Source organism: Myiozetetes cayanensis, unplaced genomic scaffold (genome assembly GCF_022539395.1).
Source record: "Myiozetetes cayanensis isolate MyiCay16 unplaced genomic scaffold, myiCay2020 scf2-11, whole genome shotgun sequence".
NCBI lineage: Eukaryota > Metazoa > Chordata > Aves > Passeriformes > Tyrannidae > Myiozetetes > Myiozetetes cayanensis.
This window is the reverse complement of record NW_026087411.1, coordinates 80,694,644-80,714,072: the sequence shown is the minus strand read 5'-3', so window position 1 is coordinate 80,714,072 and position 19,429 is coordinate 80,694,644. Positions and strand designations below refer to the sequence as shown.

The 19,429-nt window shown below is 36.9% G+C and overlaps 1 protein-coding gene across 1 annotated transcript in view; it reads right to left on the bottom strand.

Annotated features, from left to right (window-relative positions):
* ME1 (malic enzyme 1) overlaps positions 1–19,429 on the bottom strand; it is a 160,772-nt gene that overhangs the window by 55,065 nt on the left and 86,278 nt on the right. The window lies entirely within an intron of this gene.

Sequence of the window (19,429 nt, the reverse complement as noted above, 5' to 3'; positions counted from 1 at the left end):
TTTCAGAGGTGAGCTGCTGGAATTCTTACTGGATCCAATCATCATTGAAAATGCATTGAAACTAGACCAGGCCATACTGTTTTCGAAGGACTGCAGGGAATTATGAAGGAAAGAGGTTTATACTAATTCCAGATATTCTTATTTTGGTGTTTGACACAAAAACTTTCTGTTTATTGTAGGTACTGGTAAACTCTTTGACTAAGTATTCAAAGTTATTAATACATATGTATTCCAAAGACTTCAGAAAATTTAATTGTTTTAATTTGTATGCTCAGGACACCTTGCCTAAAAATATATACATATTGGTTACCTCAGTAAGCTCAAATCCGAAGTTCATGATTTATTGATGAGAGATCCATATGCCTTTTAAGATTAGTTAATATTCCTTTTCATTAGCCAGTAATCTGACTTATGGTCTTTGTTGTCTGATGAGTATTGAAATGTTCACATCCATGGTTAGAATTAATTGGTCTACTTGAGTACTCACTATTTGAGTGTGTTATATGCAGAACAGTGTAGCACCTACTGAGAGTGCTCATATTGGAGCAGTTTATCAGTTAATACAACTCTAGTCTTTTTCAGGGTTACTCATTCACAAAACTATAGACCTGGCTTCTACAGACTCCTAAGGCCACCTTGCATTCCAAAAAATAGCATCTTAAACTACAGAAGAAATCTTTTGCTATGCAAGTTGCTTGCATAGATGAATCATCCTGTTACCTTATGCCAGCCAGAAACTTAACTTCTGAGAAAGGAAAGGGTATATAATAGCTTTTGCAGAAAAAGTAAGTGTGTGTGGGCAAAAATACGGCAAAGTATTTTACAGTATTTTACACCTGTGCAATGTTTAGAGTATGTAATCAAAGCCATAACAAAGAAAACCAAAATAAGAGTTAGTTTTTTCTTTCTGTAATGCCTTCTTGAGAATAAACAAGGTCAGCTTGAGCTTCCTTAGCATGGCAACAACTATTATTACACAGCATAAAGCAAAGCTTTTGAATTGTCTGTGTACTTTCTATGACCATGAATTTTCTGAAAGAAGCCAGAAAACGTATTCAAGGTAATAGATTACATGGGCTAAAAAAGTATAAAAGGATAATTAAGCTTATTCTATAATAATAATATTATCTGTTTCTTTCAACTACCTCTCTGAAAGCTCTTTTCCCTGTCACCTAATACACATGAACTTTTTAAAGGCTATCAACCCATTATGTGTTTAGGTGATGCCACACACAGAACACTCACAAAAGACCCAACATTCCAATGGGTGGCTGTAATTGAGTGAACCTGCTCACCCTAATCCATTTTCAGCAGTAACACTGGATAACTCTCAAAATACTTATTTTTTGCAGAAATGTGGGGAGGAAGTAGAAAGAAGTTATTACAATCATATTTCTTCCAGTCATGCAGAAGCAAACGCACATATGAACATGTTACCCTCCTGGGAAGAAATTTTTATATGTGGAAAAGTCTTATGAAGAAGCACTAGTTAGTAGATCAAATAACACTTCAAACTTGTGAAGTATCAAGAGATATCTAAATGTGCATGTTGAGCATTCACTGTGGCATCTGAGGTGGCTCCCAGAATCTGTCCCTCACCTGCTGGTTGTAGTTCTGTGGATGCATACAATCCATAAACTACTGATTATAATCAGAATTATGCTATCAAATGCTGTTCCTCTTACATAAACTGTCATGTACTATCAAAGAATCTCATCTGGACTCCCTTAACAAAAATTTGCTTTCTGATATTTTTTTTTTCTTGCACAAGATAGCTTAGAGCTTGGCATCTATTTATCTCCTAGGTCCTCAGCCTTCAAATTCCACCTTTGCAGGATAAAGACAGAGTTAAAAACTGGTTTGATTAACGTTTATATTTTTGGTTAAGTTTTAATAGCTAAAAATATAAATAGGGTCTATGATTACATCATAAGATTTGTTCACACTGGCAGGATCATCTGTATATTAAAATAAATAAATAAATAAATAGAAAGTAAATAGCAAATGTCTCTATTCACTGCCAATAAACAAATAAACCAAAACTGTTTCTGAATCTTATATCATATTGAATCACGTGCTCAAGCAATGCAAAAGGTAATGAAAAAAAACATTGTTTCCACTTCAAGAAGCTATGGAAGACAAGGATGATTTAAAAGTAAGAAGAGCTCAAGAGAGAGTAAGTTTGAAACTGTGTATTTACTTAACTGTACATTGCATTGCAACATTGCTGCTAATAGATTAAAAGGGAAACTTCTATACTAGCAAGTGGTCCGGAATATCAGACTGTTCATCTATCCTACTATTAAAGTACCTTTTATTTTTATAATTTATTTTTGTGAGCGGCAATAATCAGCAAAAATTACAATTTATGTGATTTATACTAATGAAAATGATTCTTTGTAAAATGTGTTTTTCACAAGCTCTGGGAAAGCTGCCCTCTGACTCTAATCACTTTGTGAAAGGATTACATGGAGAATGCTGTTGGTATGGGATTGCACCACTGCTGAACATCCTCCTTAAGGATTCTGGGGGAAACTCTTCCAGAATTCAGGAAAATTTCTTCTCACAAAGAAACCCAGCCAATTTCTTTTTGTTTTCATTTGTCTCAGGGCTCTGACAGGCAACAATAAACTGAACTCAGCTGAAAATTAGGATCAGATGGTGAACTGAGATTAGTTCTGTAAACTTCTCACAATTTGACAAAGATAGCAGAAAAAAAGTCTCTCCTCATTCTACCTCTCCCCCCTATATCATTTAGGAACCTGGATCATCTAGACCAAGACATTAGCTACTGTGATCAGGGGATTTTGTTGTTGTTGTTGTTGAATTTGTTCAGTTTTTCATCCAAATGCTCATAAGACATTGACACAGGACTGGATTTTTGATCAGGAAACACATATCCATTACACTGCTTCCCTCCCCCACTTCCCTCAAGAAGGCCAGGAAAGATGTACAATAACTGTAGTTGTCTGAAAAGTCTCTTCCCTAGAGATGAGAATAATGAGCTCTTGGAAATGTTTAAAGTCTACTAAATAAGAAAAGCATCTAGCAATGATCTGGTAAAACAGTTTTAAAGCCATGAGATTTCACTCAATATCTCCAGTGCTATTATTTTTAACTGAAAAACTAGGACTACAGCCAATTTTATACTTCTGGAATTATTGTTGTTCTACAAATTGAGTACATATATACACACACATATGTATCTTCTAAGACATTTACATTTCCTGGCATTCAATGTAGACAGCTAGTGCTTTAAATCTTCACAAAATTCATCTAAATAGTCAAGTCCCCACCCATCTCTACATATTTGAAGCATAGATGGATCCAAAATGATTTCAGTTCCTTTCCCTTTGTTGGAGCCATTAAAAAGTAACACAAAAGCAAATTAAGATTTTGCAAATTTATAAATATTATATATTTTTTGGGATAAAACTCAGAAGAGTGAGAAGAGACTGTCTCTAGGGATTCCTCCAAGAACCTCTTGGTTGGAAGCATGGATACTGTTGAAGATAGTTACAACACTTAAATACAGTGAGGCACACTCAGCTTATGCAGTCCAAGTCATTGTACAGTGGCTATGACGTAAAAGCTACTGCGTAGCATAAAGACTAACAGCCCACACACCGAGAAACACTACACATAACAGTCCTGGATGTCCATTTGTCAACTTTGAGATGTCATTTCTTATCCTTCAAGCATCAACAGAGGCTAGGAGCATCACAAAAGCTATCTTGCACTAAACACATCCCCAGAGTTAAGCTATTAAATGTAGCACTCGGTAGCTAAACTTTTTCAAAGCTTGGCTTGAGTCTCCAGCAAAAATTCTAGAAGACTTCTTAAGTCATGAGCAATAATGCCATGACCTGAGCTCCAAAGGAATCTCCTCTCTGTGTGAACAAGTGACATTGTGGCTTTCACTCTGTCCTACAAAAATCCCCTCATTAGCTCTCAGCTTTCATCTCTAGTCCAAAAAAATCTCTATTGCCCTTTTGGTAGCTTCAAAGTACTTTAAAGACCTTCTTAATAGACCAAAGTGGTTTTAGATGCTGGAATCTCACATTTTTCTTGATCTTCTTGCAGTGTTTGCTTGGTAGAATTTGAACACAGATCCAGTTAAGTGTTGCTGTATGGGACAGCCTTATCTTTATACCAAGATACAGACAACTTGTTCTCCTAGAAGTACAGGGTATGCCCTCATCAGGACTATCTGTAACGTACCCAATGTCTGAAAAAAACCAACGATTTTTCAAACTGCAACACCACAAACAAACCACAGAATCCATATTTACATCAACATCAAGGCCTCTTCACCATATTGTATGATCCAAAATGAAAAATATGTACTTCTTTCGACAATGCCAAAGCTCACAGAGAATAGAGAAGTTGAAAGGGACCTACATCAATCATCTACTCTAACTGGCCACCTCAGGGCTGACCAAAAGTCAAAGCCTATTATTAAGGCCATTGCCCAAATGCCTCTTAAACAGTTACATAATGTGTTTCTCTCTGGTCCAAGAGACTGCTAGAAAATAACAAGAAGCTTGTTAGTGCAAAAAAAAAAGGCTGTGCAAAGTGTAATGTTTAGCTGGATCCCTTTAAAGCTCTGCATGTCATTATTTGACCAGAGTAGACCTAACTGGAAGAGACTTAGCAGGCTGTGAAATAGGGAGCTGCATCCCCAGCATTAAGCCAGATGGTTGTTACACAGGGAAAACAGGTGGGATCCGTCAGTGAAAAGGAGCAGCTACACATAAAGAAAGAAAGTAAGTCATAAGAAGCAAACCTAGTTTTCTCACTCCCACCTATTTGCAGCAAAACACACTGATAATGACCATTTGCTTTTGATCATAATTTTATGTTGCAGCATTAGTGTTCAAGTAATACTATATATCAGCTACAGAAATGGTCCTGAAGTTCTCACTTCTTATTTTTGTTTAGTGGTAGGGTATGTGACTACAAATATTTTGAAACTCGGTATGATAGATTTGGAATTATACCAAGCAAAATTAATAGTAGTATAGGAGCAGTCACTGAGACAGTAGGATACGTGGCAAAAGTCCTAAGTCTGTATTCACCACACAGTCTTTTTTTGGATATTTTGCAGAGTTTAAATCATAAACAGATGTTTGTGGAAAGAAACCGTCTCCTCTTTCTTACATACAACGTATTAATCACCCTAAAATAAGACTATAAAGATAGTGTCTTGCTGAGTCCTTTGTACATAGCAAGGTTGCTAAATACTTAATTTACATCCTCTAGGGACAAAGCTCGAGAAGCAAAATTTGAGATGCTTCAGGGATCCATGAGAACAGTTCTAAAAACTATTCAAACACTTGTATTCTGGAAGCTGACCAAAGGATGCAGTGCCCCACCACGCTGGATGATGGCAGACAACAGAATCTCTGCCTTCAAGGGTTATGCTTCCAAAGAAAAGAAATCATCCCACACCTTTTCTGAGACTGAATATACAAACAAAGTTTGAGAAAGAATGAACACAGTTTAGTTACATTACGCCATTCCTTCCTTATTTTTGTAGGGACGGTGATAGCAAGGAAGTAGTAATGAAGCTAAAAAGTGGTAGTTGTGCTTATCACCTGCTTATCCCTTAATAAGGTACCGGGAAATGTGAAAACTGTGTTGGGCTATGACAGAACCAGCCAAGGAACCAAGGTTGAGGAACACACAACTGCCAGCTAGAGCACAGAAGAGACAGCAGAAGTTAAGAGATCATGAAATGAATTAGATAATCAAACCAATATATTTAGAAAACATCATACTTAAAATTACAAATCAGCAACTCAGGGGGATATAAAAAAGGGAACAGCTGTGACATAGAAGGATTAGAGATAATTACAGATGGGAATAAAAATGGCTAAGAACACAGGTAGGATTACAATTGAACAAACCTCTCCAGAGAGAAGTGGGCAATAAAGGAGGAAGTAGAGTTGGAATTTACAAAAGTCAATCAGGAAGAAAAGGCAACAGGATGAGATACCACTAGTAGAAGGCAGCTATTGGAGGTAAAGAGACAAAAATATAAAGAGACAAAAAATGTGGAATGGGTGAGTCATTGAGGAATTGCAAACTATTATTAAATGCAAGCAAGCTTTTCAGAACCCTTAGGTCTGATTTCCACACTAACTTAAAGCTCAGGCACTGCTCAGACTGCACATTATTTTGTGCTCACCAGCTGAGGGTTCATTTTCTCATTTACCAGTGAGGTAGGGAGCGGTTGTGCTAAGCAAAAAGCATCCAAGCCACATCACACCAGACAAGGTTATTGTCTTTAAAAGCTTCTACCAACGCCCCACCAAAGATGGAAAAAAAAAATAAGCAGACTACAAATAATTATGCCACGACCTTGGAAACTTAACTGATGTCTATACCGTATTAAGAGAAAAAATGTGTCATTCTGCCATCAGCTGCTTTATCAGGAATGTTTGAATCCACAAAATCTGGCAAATTAGGTTTTCGTTTATTAGTTATTTTGGTTGATTTTTGTTTGTATTTTTGTTGGGTTTTTTTCCTTTTTGTTTGTTTGTTTATTTGTTTTTTTGATGCCTTCACTGTTCTTATTTCACAGCATTTCTGTGATAGAAGTTGCAGTAATTTAGTGGTGGTGTAGTTCACTCACTCCTAATGGTTCTTACGGTCAGGAACCTCAGCTACCACTTTAAAGCACACAAAGTATAACCCATTAATGGTCTCACACAGCACACATAAAAGCAAACCATATAAAAAGAAGATATCAGATTTTTCCCAGTAGAGAACCATCTCCTCTTGCATTCTCCTTCTGAGGATATAACAGCCATGCCTGCATTAACAGACACTTCAGAGCAGCAGAACACTGGACTTTTATTACCTAATAACTAAATAAGGAGAAACAAACTTTACCCTTGTTAAAAATGAGGGAACACGGGTTCCTGTAAATGTCACATTTAAACAAAATCTTCATCCACAGGCACAATCTGTGCTTTAGGTGCTATAAATGAGAAGTGTCTGTAGCATGGATGGTAGTTAAGTTTATGATTACTATAAACTGCATAACATTTCAAAATAATATAAGCCAAATCTATTTTGGTACCATCAGCACAGCTCAAAACTTCAAAATTAGTTAATAGCACAGCCTTGCCTTTAACTAATAGGTGAGTAGCATGCTAGCATTTGTTTTCTGCCCCTACTTCTAAAAGTAGTTTCTGAAAACAATTACAATAAAAATGGAATTGCTTTCCATTTCAGCCATTCTGATCCAAAGGAGATATTTACTGTTGTTTTTATACAAACAGATGACTCAGCTTCTTTGGGCTATACATCCACATTTGACCTCTAAAACTAGACACAAGAGTAGGGTTTGATGCCCCTTCTAAAAGACACTTTTTTATTTGTGAAGAAGTAAAAGTTTGCCTTGTTCATTTCTCTTAGAAAGCCTAAAGTTCTAAGGTCATTTCTGTAACCCAGAAGAAGAAATGCAATAGAAAGCACCTGAACAGCCTGAGCAGTTTAGTTAACGCACATTTTCAGGTCTTACTTTATACAACTGAGCATTTTTAAAAAGTCTCTTAAAAAACAGATAAAACTCGTATTAATCACCTTGCTTGGTTTACATCAGTACAGTTCAATCATATACCTTAAATCCCATTAAACACCTACATGCAAAAAAATTGTTTCAATGACTGCAACAAGAAACAGAACTTTTACTTAAAGACTCCATGACTGGTAACGCTAAAAAAAAAGAGAAGTTACTTAAGTGAATTCCCGATTTTTTCCAATCACACTAGGATTTCTAAGAAAGAAGGCAAGGTGAAAAAAATGAGAACATTCAAAAACTGCAGTAGTACTTATTGAAGCTGAAACTAGTTTAGAGGATTTCTCTGGAGCACAGACCATGTTCTTTGTCAAAAATCTGCTTTGTTCCGTGTTCTGTTAAGTGGTTCTTTGACACTGCCTTTGCTCTTTAAGCTAAACCTGCTGCCAGCAAGCCTCCACTGAGAAAACACTTGTCCTTCTCAACTGTTTACATTCATATTAGCTCCTTGTTCTTGACCACCTGACCTCTTGCTCCCAAACACAGAGTAAAAAAATCTGGTTTAGCACCTTATTCGAAGCATGCCATGCAGATACTTGGGCTGCAGGAAATAGGCAATTCCTTGTCTTCTGCTCTCAGGTTTTCCCCATACCTGCTGCAATTACAAAGTCCATTATTCTGATATTTTGTAAGACAACCAAAGCCTAGAGGAGCAGGATGATGGCTACCACATGTCCTGTGGAAGAAGAGGTTTTCCACTAATGCTGAGTATTTGCACAAGGCACCTTGAATTCAGTGAGGGTGTCCAAAAGCTGACTGTAGTACAAGAGATGGCAAAACGTTTTATCAGAGATGTAACTTGAAAATGGTGATAGTCGTTCTGAAAAATATTTGAATACCAATCAACCCTCTTACCTAGCTCTTTTGTTGAAACAAATTTAGGAGATACGGCATCTGGGGACCTCCATGCAAGCAAATCATTAAGCCAAGCTCTTGAGAAGGGGATTTGAAAAGGGTGGTAGTGTGTTGGAACAGGTTGTCCAGAGAAGTTGTGAATGCCCCATCTCTGGTTGAATGGGGCTCTAAGCAACCTGGTCTACTGTGTAGTGCCCATAGCAGGAGGGTTGGAGCAAGATGGTCTTTAAGGTTCCCTTACAAGCCAAAACATTCTTTGGTACGTATCAAAGACTAGAATTTTTTTATTAAATAACTGTAACAGGAATATTGTTGAACATAACTTCAGGACAAAGTATGGAAATTCTTTTTCTGTGATTAAAAAAAAGTCTCTTGGAAGTCTACAAAAAAGCCAAAACAGGGTTTTCTGGAGAACTGGGCAAACTCAAAATTATTTTAAGCAAACCTCTTTTTTATGTGCTGTCATGCTTCTATTCTTTATGTACAACAATTAGAGTGTTTCCATAATATTACATATAGAATTTAAAATAAAACAAGTAAATATGCTGCAGTATATTTTATTATTGATCAAAACAATTAAATTTTCATAATTTATTAAACCTTGTGTTTAATAGCATGGGAAAAAAGAACTAATATGAAGTAATACGGACTCATATTTAGCCCTACAAAAACCCTGTGAATACTTATTAAACATGAAAAATGCATCCAGACCAAATGAACTCGGCCTCAAGTCTAAATCAAAGGCTTTAAGAATGCACTGTTCACTGCAGCCTTGTGTTTGACTTCTATTAACATTATGACCTAGATTTAATTTTATTGTTGGCACCCCCACTAAAAAGGTAGTTCTTATTAAAAAAAAAACAAACTCATAAATCCCACACTTCTGACAAATCACCAATAACAAGATCAAAGCCACATAGCCTGCCTCTTCCTGCCTCCAGTGCTGTTTTCCTTCCTGTACCTAAGGTCAGTCTTGAAGCAGCCCTTTCTATGGAGCTCAGAAGAGAAGGCATCTGGGACAAAAGCACAGCAGTGCCAGTTCTTATGCCCAGAGACACAACATTCAGGAGCTGCCTGCTCAGATGGAGATGTCTGTTAATGCAATTGAACAGCACAGCTGCAAGGGGCTGATTAATTCAGGTAGAAAGCCAGTTGAAAATGCACAGTGTATGCAATACACTGCTATTTCCTCGTTGATTCTGGATTTTTTTGCAAACAAATCACTTAAGTGTCTTTAGGATGTGGGCCTGCAGAGTTTGAAGATGGTACTGCAATTAAGTGAGGATGTGCAACTGAATCTGACACCAAGATCATACCCAGTGTTCCTCATGTATATTAGTTCAAAAATGGCCATCATGCGACAATCAGCAAGCATATGTTGGCATTTTAGCTAAGAGCAACAGATGAGCAGCTGGTTCCCATTTTGAAATCTGATTTGGAAAATATACAAAACCAGCTGCACTCAGTTCTCTTATCCTGAAAATATCATTCTTGAAAAATATTTTCCATATATAATCTACAGCTTCTATACTTTTCTGACAAAGAAAACAAACCCTAACTGTGTAGTCTGGCTTAAGCTGAAAAATCATGGGTTTAGTTCAAATTTAGAATCATTAACAAATTTAATACAGCACTTTGTAACTGTTATGGCATTCTTAAATCAGTTGGTATAAATGTGAAGGATGAATGATTTAACTAGCATTTTTTCCCACTATAAAACAGTAGAATCACTGTTGTCCCACAGCTGAAGAAATGTAGTATTCCAGAAGTCAAACATGTGCTCAGATCATAATCAATTCTTCAGAAGAAAAGACTAATCAAAGACTTCTAATAAAAACTTGATATTGTAAAAAGATCTCTAAATGTCTGGACCATTATGTCTGGCCAGAGAAATGGACTCCATAGGTTTTCAGATGACGCCAGGGCTGACAAATGCAAAACCTCTAATAAGGCAGGCTTTCTATTCTGAAGTTACTGAAAAAGGTTAAAAAAAAAAAATGATAAAAATACATTCATTTTAATGGTGCAGAACCAGAGTATACGTAAGCAAGTGGACTTAAATATTATTGATAATTTTGGAGATTCTCACAGTTGGTTAAACCATGTGAGATACGATATTACTGTGAGAACTGCAGTATTTCACAAACTTGCACAAGTGTTTTCTGTTTCTAAGTATGGAACCACAAACTCAGATGACAAGTAGGCAAAAAATAAGCTGATTAAACATTTTCAAAGCTTGTACAGAGCCTGAAATAAACACAATATAAGTTTAATTTTTTGTGACAAGTAATGGCTTATTAAAAGAGCAGGTTTTTTCCTGCATTTTTTCCTCTATGTGCTTTCAGATTTGAAGACTCTTCTGATATCAGTAACTGTCATAACAGTTTATCTAACTGTTAGACTCAAATAAGCTTGTTCCCATTCATATGTTCTGTTAAAGGAAAAATAACTCCTGGGCGTGTTTTCTAGATCAGAGCTCCATCCTGAGAAAGAGCAATGATTCCAAATATCTATTCCATCAAGGTCTTTTAAAGTAGGGAAAGAGGAGGAAAAAAAAAAAAAGGAATTTACTTATAGTAATAGAAATTAATCACAAAGAAATTATAATCAAATTAATTTCATAGTATTATTTAGCTATTTGCAGAAACAGTGTCTTCCATGGTTCTATGATTCTAGAAAGAAGGTTTAACTTTTTCTAGCAGTATTTAACTCCATTTTTATTAAAATCTGCGTAGTTCATTTTCAGCCATCCCTGCCAGTGATCTCTTTCCAGTAGCCATTTAGGCTTGCCACAGACCAGCAAGTGATTAACTTTGATGACAAAATCCACCAAATTCTGACATACACTTCACAGATTAAGTGATACTTCTCTCGCTGTTTCTGAAGTATAATGTTTGAAACAGACAGCTTTCTGGTTTTGCACTAAGCATTTTTAGAAGAAGTATCAAAGTAGCAGTGTGCCAGAGACAAAACAGTAAAGACTTCTTCTGCAGGAGCCGATGCACAGAGAGCAGTAGAAATTATTCCCACAAAATTACTAAGAAGATCTGGAAGTGTAAGGGACTAGGAAAAAAAGGATATTTGAATCACTGAAACCCCAGTCTATTTTTCAAAATGTGTTCCTTTTTCCTCCCCCAGTTATATAAAGATGACCTACCAGACCACTATTAACTGCTTCTGGGGACACAATCAGCATTCTTTGGAACCCCAAAATTCTAGTTACTCAAATAAATTCACTTATAGAATTGCAAAGAACTTTTATATTTTGCAGTTAAAAAACTACATTAGCTAATGAGATAACATGATTTATTCAGGCGTTGTTAGCACTGGCACCAATGTGAGTGTCAGTGAAGTGTCATTTAACTGCACTTACATATGGTAGTGGGTTTAAAGTGTCGTATTGCATTTTTCAGCCATTTTCAGGCTAATATTTTTTACAGGAGTGTATAAACACTAGTGATTGCCAATGCAAAAAAAAGATGTGTATCTGGAATTTCCAAAAAGTGTCGAAAATCCTGAGGATACCAAATCCTGTCTCCTTACCTCTAGATTAAAAAAAATAAGATAAAGGATCAGTAAAATTAATCAATTGTATCATCTTGCAGTTAAAAATGTCAGCTTTTAGCTCCCTTCAATTAAGCAAGTTCTCAGTATGCCTTATTGGCATGAAACTGGTATAGAGACACTGCAGGGTTAGCAGGACAGAGGCAGTTCCAAGCATTCAACTGACAATGTACACAACTCCGGCATTCAGTTCTGGCATGTTGTCCAACCCCAGTCCCAAAACCCTGGCTGAAAGTTCATATCACAAGGTTTGCACAGCTGAAAGAGTAACATGGCTATAATCTCAGGACACTGTTGAATACTTGCATTTTACAAGTCAGCATTTAATTCCACAGATAAGCACCAAAAGTATCCCTGCTTTTCAGAAGTGCAGTATGTCCACACTTCAGTAGGCTACATAGCTGGACATATGGATTACTACCACAGATTCTAGGATGGCCAGGGAAGCCACTGAAGTTTCCATAGCAATTTCCTGGGATGACTGCACAAAATCTCATTGAGTCTAGCAAGTGCTTTGTCTCGCAACAATCTCAATGAGTATGGATAATAAAATTCTGGGAATACTGTGGTTTCTCTAATCTAGGACTATAGCTGTTTGTCTAATGTCACTATAAACTTTTAATACAGTAATGACAACACTTACAAGGAAAAAAAAAACCTTTTTACTTGGGTATGAAAAGATTTAAAGTAATTTATTTCAGTTCTAGGATATCCACTGAAGATCCATGGCAACGTACCTCTCATGCTAGATTTTATTTTAAAAGGGTACAACTACAACCAAAACCAGTATGAAAGTAGTTATACAGAAATTTGCAAGTACTTGACATACAAAACAGTGAGCCATGCTGGTTTCTTGTTAAATCAGCCAGTGGAAAAACAAGTCAGTAAACAACTATATGATGAGTAGGTTATGTCAGTGATATTTACAAATGGCTTATCAGGCATTTGTAATCAGACAAACGCAGGTAATTGGACAGCAGAGGCACCAGTGGGCATGGACTGATCCACTGCCATGGATCAGGAATCTCAGCAGCAGCAGTTCAGTTGGGATACTCTGAACAAAGCACAGCAGTGTTGCTGGTATAAAGGACCAGAGAGGGATGAAGCACTGAGGTACCCAAATTCCATTAGCCAGACTGACAGTGAGTGAAAGTTTTCCTGAGATCTGAAATATAGGTAGAAATAATTCTTGACTTCTAGCAGGAGAGAGACAGAGCTGGGATAAGAGGCACAGATAAGTTACTCCATTCTGATGTAAACTACAGCCAAAAATTTGATATTTTACTTAATAGAGTTTCCAAAGGAAAAAGAAGAAAAAAAAAAAAAAAGAAACTTCTGCTTCTAACAGCCTGGAAAACTACTGTACTTCCGTAACAACAATATAAACCTTGTTAAAATATTACACTCACACAAATTATTCAAATAAATCAACATTCATTCCATTTACAATACAGTTGCACCAGCTAACTTCTGTTGGGAATCCTGCCCACCATTTGCTGGAGCTATAAAAGATGAAGGAAAGTAACTGAGATTACCCAGGCCTTTTCCACTTGAAAAACCCCTTCTTAAAATAGTTTGGAGAAGAAAAGCCTAAGAACAGCATGTTCCTCACTTGTTGGGTCTTGAATGGCTGCAGCAAGTCTGGGACATAGCTGAGCATTATGAGAAGATGAATACATACATTTGAGCTCCAGAATTAATTTTGGTACAAGAAGCATATTAAAAATACTAAAATATTCCTCCACTCTCTCTATCTTGTCTGGCAAAAACAAAACAATAGCTTTCCCCCTCAGTACTGTGTTTGAGGATTTCATTACTTTTTGTTTTCTTTAAGGGATAAATGAGGCTTTATTTCTTCCTCTGCTGATCTTTGCTCAGAATTTCTCTAAGGTCTCGCATTCCAAACAATAATAGGTCTCTCTCTACAAATAAACTTGATCTGATTAGGGTCAGTCTATCCTGCTACAGTTTTGCTTCACTGACAGACTCACTCCTCCTTATACCACTCAGTGTGTCCAAAAAGTTTGTAAAGCATACATTCATAACATTTCCAGCAGATACGATTTAACCACCAAATGAACCAAGAGGAAAGGTAAGAAGAGGGATAAAAGGCACTAAATAATAGTAAAAAAATCCCCAAGCAAACTAAAAGAAAACCCTATCCCCCTTACCTAACAGAATACACAGAAGTAGATGTCTTTTATCCAGAAGACATAGCAGAGTCCCCTGCTTTTGGCAACTGAAGGAGTGCCAAATGTGCACACAAACATCTCATCTCAAAAAACACACTACACCTAGACTACTTTTCTTTTCCCCCTGAACAGGCAGGTGAGGATGATTCCAAGCATGGTACCGCACTAAGCACCACAGCCTGGGAAAGGGTTCAGGGTTCCTTAACAAGCTTCCTGGAGGTGGCATCATCTGTTAACAATTCAAATGTTGCAAGTGATAATAGTGACAAGTCATCGTGGTTAATCCCAAAATTTTCCTCAGGCAGGACATCACAGTTACTTGAACTAGGATAAAAAAAATGAACCCTGATTACGAAACTGAATTTTTCTCTTCTGCAGCACCCTCCATTATCCAAAGCAACAGTCCCTGTTTTAAAGCCACAGTGTGGGTTTTTTTTTAGTTCAAGGGCCTTTTTTAAGAGTCAAAAACCATAAGGATCCTTCTGAATCATTTTACCCCATAAGTATAAAAGCAAAGTCCACCTGGGAGTCTAGGTGGGCAATGAAACCTGGGTCTAAGCAGTTTCAGGAAGAATGCAAGCCCATCAATTACTGGAAATCAATCTCAGATGTAAAACAGGAAGGAACTGAGGTGGTAGGTTCAAAGAGCAATTGTAGTTGTAGTCAAGACAGTCTAGGGGCTTCTGCCTAAGGACCCACCTTTCTCCTATCCTGCTGTCCACAGGGATCTTCACTAGGAAGTTAATGTCCACTGAATGATGGAAGGGGCAGGTAGTCATAGACTTGAAAAATTGCCTCAAAGGGCTGAAGTCCCACTGAGCAACAAAATCTATAAACAGAAAGATCTTCACAAAGTCTGCCATAGGAGGGAGTTGTTGCAGTAGCATTTCTTCCCGCACGCATTCTGACGGCCACTTTCACTTGATCAGTACGGGAACTTGCAGGCATGACATAGGTCTTGGTCTTGCACCACTACAGAGCAAAAGAGGATAGAGGCACCAATGTTCTTGTACTCATGATCTGTGCTTGAACATACTGTCAGAACTACCGTGTGGTCCAACTGCTCCCTTAATGATGCACAGCTATATGCACCTTTTAAGTTGACTTCCTGCTAGTACATTCTCTCACCAAAAGTAAGGGCTGTTTGAATTTATTTATTCACAAATTGAACTATATTCTAATGTAATCTACCAAACTAAAGCATCTATTAAAAGATTTTTGTATTTGTATTTTGTGGATACATTGCTTTTACAGTTGTTCTCCAAGCTAGCTAAGCCATATTTACCATAAAACACTGTTTTAAAGTAACACACGGAGTGAAATGAAACACTGGTACCATCTGTGAATAATGTAATCAGGCAAATGAGGAATAATGACTACATCATGGTAATTTAGGATGGAACATAGTGAATTACAATTGTCAGCAGCTTGGTTTATAACTCACAAACTTGAGAGAAGCACAGCATATAAAAAGAGCAGGGAAGGATTTAATCAAAATATGATTACAGAAGAGAATGTAGACAACACGTGGTATTACTTTTCAAGGGTCCACCACTATTATTTGCATCTTGAAGTGAAACTGAAAACTTACCATCACACACACACAGAAAGATGATTTCAGTGATACAGGGTTTCTTTTACACAACACAAATCCACGGGGTTTAGCTCACAACAGAATAATAATTCCACCCAGCTCCTTGGGGCTGTGGTAGGTAGGCAAGGAAACAAACTACAGGAATTCTGTCAGATTCTTTCCATTTTCTAAGTTTCCTATCTTTTCACAGGCCAGAGGTGCAAGTCAGTATTGTCCCCGCCCAACGTACAATGACTTCCACTGGAGACGACCTGCAGCAGAAAGCAAGCTGGTACGATGCTGTTCTTCCCTACTCTGACTTTTTTTGGAGGGGTTGAGGGTGGAGTTATTTTTACCAGATTTGTGAAAATGAAATATCATTTGAAAAATGGAAAAAAAATTTCCATCCCCTTTAAATCTATTTCTTGCATTAGACAATTCAAGTCCCTCTTATTGAAAAGCTATTATTTTCCTCTTCTATAATTTCTTGTTCCATCTCCATTCTACATATTTTCCCCTCAAGCATTTCCCTAACCCCTTCACTACCGTACATGAATACTTCTTGGTCATTGATATATTTCTCTTTGCATCATCACAGTCAAGTAGGGAAGAAAGAGGAACTGGAATAAGAACATAAATTTATTTTCTCTGGTTACACAGGAGGCCTTGGTAGATCAATCCCAGCTACCAAAGCGCTGTTTAGAAATCCCTCCTCTCAGAGTTTCCTCTGTAAACACAGATATTTAAGAACAACTTGTCATTTGGAAAAATTCACTTCTTTGTATAGGAACTTAATAAACATTTCTGAATTCCAGTTTATGTTCTTCACTGATGAAGATAACTGTCCATTTTTACCTTATGTAGCAAAACATTCTTTCCATTTAGAATATTCCTTTTCCCCTAAATTACTACACTGACACAAGGGCAAGAAACACCTGGTAATGTCCAGAGGAATTACAGTACATGCCCCTCAGAGAGGGCAGCTGCTGGCACTGGTAATAAATAAATAAACAGATAAATGTATACATAAGTAAATAAATAAAAGCTGTTCACTGGATTCATGTCAAGAGAAATCCAGATACTTTCCATATGCTTCTGCCTTCCCACATCTGGGAAAAATCACAATGTACTAGTTCCATTCTGCCGTGATAGTGCACTGGATACTGTTCCAAAATCTTTTAGTAATGGATAGTTTAGGTTGTGAGTTTGTTGGTTTGCTTTTTGCTTTGTTTTATTTAAATCCTGACTCTTCTATAAACAATTTTGTTTCATAAGAAGATCTTTCTGCAGGTGAATAGCAGTGGAGGCTGAGAAGAGGAAAGTATTACAATTGATGAAACTATACCTTTTTATAAAGCATTTTCTTTATTAAACATTATGGCATTTACTGTATAAAGGTGATGTTTCAACATGAAACACTGTAAATTATGCTGCATCAGCTTATAAAAATCTAGGTTTTCAAAACCTAACAATCAATCAAGATGATGTGCATGTCTAGGAAAATTCCCTGGAAGATAATGAAAAGCCTGCACAAAGTGCACCGCCCTGTACAGCTGCCTACTCCTTGTAGCTCCCAGGCAGTGCTGCTAAAATCTGGCTCTCACTTCTAATAGTATTTGGCCTCTCTGGAGAATTATGGAGGTGAAAAAGATCTAAAATAGGTATTTCACATAGTTTTCCAACTTGAAAATATCTGTCATCACTGTGTCTTTAACTTAGACTTATTAAAAATATATGACAGCCTTGTGCTTTAGAATGTTCATGGTTATGTATGTCTTGGAGATGTACTGAAAATACAACAACAGATTTCTGCAGAACTTCTTCCATTCCAGGAATTGATTAGGCAATGCTAATTAAGAAAGCTTCTTTTGGAGCACCATGGCAATAACTAACTATAAATATGACTAACCTAAAATTTAACAGACCAAACACGCATCTAAGATTAGCAAAGCAAATACTCCCTCAGTGAAACAGCCAGCAGAAGGCTAAGAAAAGTGAAAAGAGGAAAAACATAATAGAAACTTTCATAAGGAAAAAATAACTGTTATTTAACCAAAGTATACAATTACCTAGATCACCACAGTGACTGGCAAGGGAATCATGACCTGCATCTTCAACAGTCAGACCTGCTGTGCCAGAATCAGCTGCAAGTGCTGAGTCTGCCAGCAGTACGTTAAACACAAATTCAAATTTAGGAACATATGAAATTATTAAGCAAATGGACTTGATTTCGACTTAACTACATCACTTTTCCCATCACCTTAGAAAATAAGTATCATAATCAAAATAGATGTCACACTACAGCCAAGACAGTTCATAAGTAAACCACACCAAGTCTGAATTACAATTTTTAAGTGCCCCACTTCAAACATGAAATAAATTACACCATTGCTGACCATGAGAGATTTAGCTGAGAACAAAGTGATCTTTCAGAAGGTCAAGCACACACAAATTGCTCAAAATTGCCCAAAATTACAGAACTTTAAAGACATTTAAGTAAAAAGAACATGTCAACCAGACCTTAAAGCATTACTGAGATAATCTTCTGCTTGACTGATGATTTCCTTCAGTATGAAGAACAGTGGTTCATTTTAAAGAAAGGGTGAGTTAGGGAATGCATTATGTTAGAGATTCCCAAAACATAGACCACAGAGCAATTTCTTAATGCTCTAAACCTTCTTTTAGGGAGGTGAATCTATTAGAAAGGTGCATCAATTTTATCTTAAACGGAATATTCAGCAATGGAGGAAACATGCTACAGGGTAGAGCCAAACTAGCAACTTTCACAGGAATATCATCAACAAGGGAGTGGTAGCTAACTGGGGATGATGGGGAAGAGTATAGTAATACATGAAGGAATATGTGTTTCAGGCATGGAAATTAATACCTCCTGCTTGGCCAAGTTTCTTTTGCGCAGCAACCAAGTCAGAGAAAACAGAGGGTTTGCATGTCGAGGTAAAGTCACAACATGGAGTCAGAATGCTGAGGGGCACAAGGCAAGACTGAAGAGCTGGAAAGTATTTCCAGTTCCACAGTTCAGCCTCAGCTTTGGGATGCAGATGCAGAAAACATATTCTGCTAAGGATCTTGGAATGTGAGCTATTTTAGGTATACACATTGAATGCAAGGCTAGAACTCCAAATATTTTAACAAACAAGGAAAATATGAGCAAACTTTATTTGACGTGTAATGAGAACTATTTTACGGATCACAGTCTAATAATATATTTAACTACTTTCTGTATAGGAAAAAAAGAAGCAAGTGAAAGAGTTGACTTGGTATAGGTCCATACCATAACATTTAAAATTAAAACATTGAAAGCTTAGTCCTGTTGTGGCTTTGGTGGGAGCACAGGCAGTTGTTGCCAAGTATGAGATCTTCTTTAGGGCTGGTGACATCTCACATATGAAATCACGGAGACAGAGAAAATCATGTAGGCACAGCACTATGCATAGAGAATTATTAGGCAAATACTAAGCAATCCAAATCTTGAAAGAGAAGTTTGAAAAATGAGTTCACTCATCTCAAGATGAGTTTTATCACTCAAACGGTGAATTCATATATTTGCAATATTCAAGGTAAATAGTTAAGGCAGCTATAAACTCATAAAATCCTATGCTCAAAATAAAAATTATTTGGAACCTAACAACTCTGTCT